The 724-nt window shown below is 51.0% G+C and overlaps 1 non-coding gene across 1 annotated transcript; it reads right to left on the bottom strand.

The window, feature by feature from the left end:
• Positions 1–425: 425 nt before the first annotated feature.
• On the bottom strand, positions 426–500 carry Trnas-cga. Its single transcript has one exon. It is a non-coding gene; the product is annotated as a tRNA-Ser (tRNA).
• Between the last annotated feature and the right edge of the window lie 224 nt (positions 501–724).

Here is a 724-nt window from a genome sequence, read left to right as displayed (position 1 = left end):
GGCTTCGAGAACTTCTTCCCAAAGTGAAACAACAGCGACACTCAGTAGCACAACTGCCGAGCCGGCCGGAGTGGCCGAGCGGTTCTAGGCGTTACAGTCTGGAGCCGCGCGACCGCTACGGTCGCAGGTTCGAGTCCTGCCTCGGGCCTGGATGTGTGTGATGTCCTTAGGTTAGTTAGGTTAAAGTAATTCTAAGTTCTAGGGTACTGATGACCTCAGCAGTTAAGTCCCATGGTTCTCAGAGCCATTTGAACCATTTTTGAACAACTGCCGACGGCACCAAAACGCAAAAGCGATGCGAAAGATGTTGGGCGAACAAGACTACAAGACTCGTTCAGTACAAATACAAATGGTGGGCAGAATGAGATTTTCACTCTGCAGCGGAGTGTGCGCTGATATGAAACTTCCTGGCGGATTAAAACTGTGTGCCGGACCGAGACTCGAACTCGGGACCTTTGCCTTTCGCGGGCAAATGCTCTACCAACTGAGCTACCCAAGCACGACTCACGCCCCGTCCTCACAGCTCTACTTCCGCCAGTACCTCGTCTTCTACTTCCAAACTTTACAGAAGCTCTCCTGCGAACCTTGCAGAACTAGCACTCCTGAAAGAAAGGATATTGCAGAAACATGGTTTAGCCACAGCTTGGGGGATGTATCCAGAATGAGATTTTCACTCTGCAGCGGAGTGTGCGCTGATATGAAACTTCCTGGCAGATTAAAGCTG

The sequence above is a fragment of the Schistocerca piceifrons genome, chromosome 7 (assembly GCF_021461385.2).
Source record: "Schistocerca piceifrons isolate TAMUIC-IGC-003096 chromosome 7, iqSchPice1.1, whole genome shotgun sequence".
Lineage (NCBI taxonomy): Eukaryota > Metazoa > Arthropoda > Insecta > Orthoptera > Acrididae > Schistocerca > Schistocerca piceifrons.
This window is presented reverse-complemented; position numbering and strand designations above follow the sequence as displayed.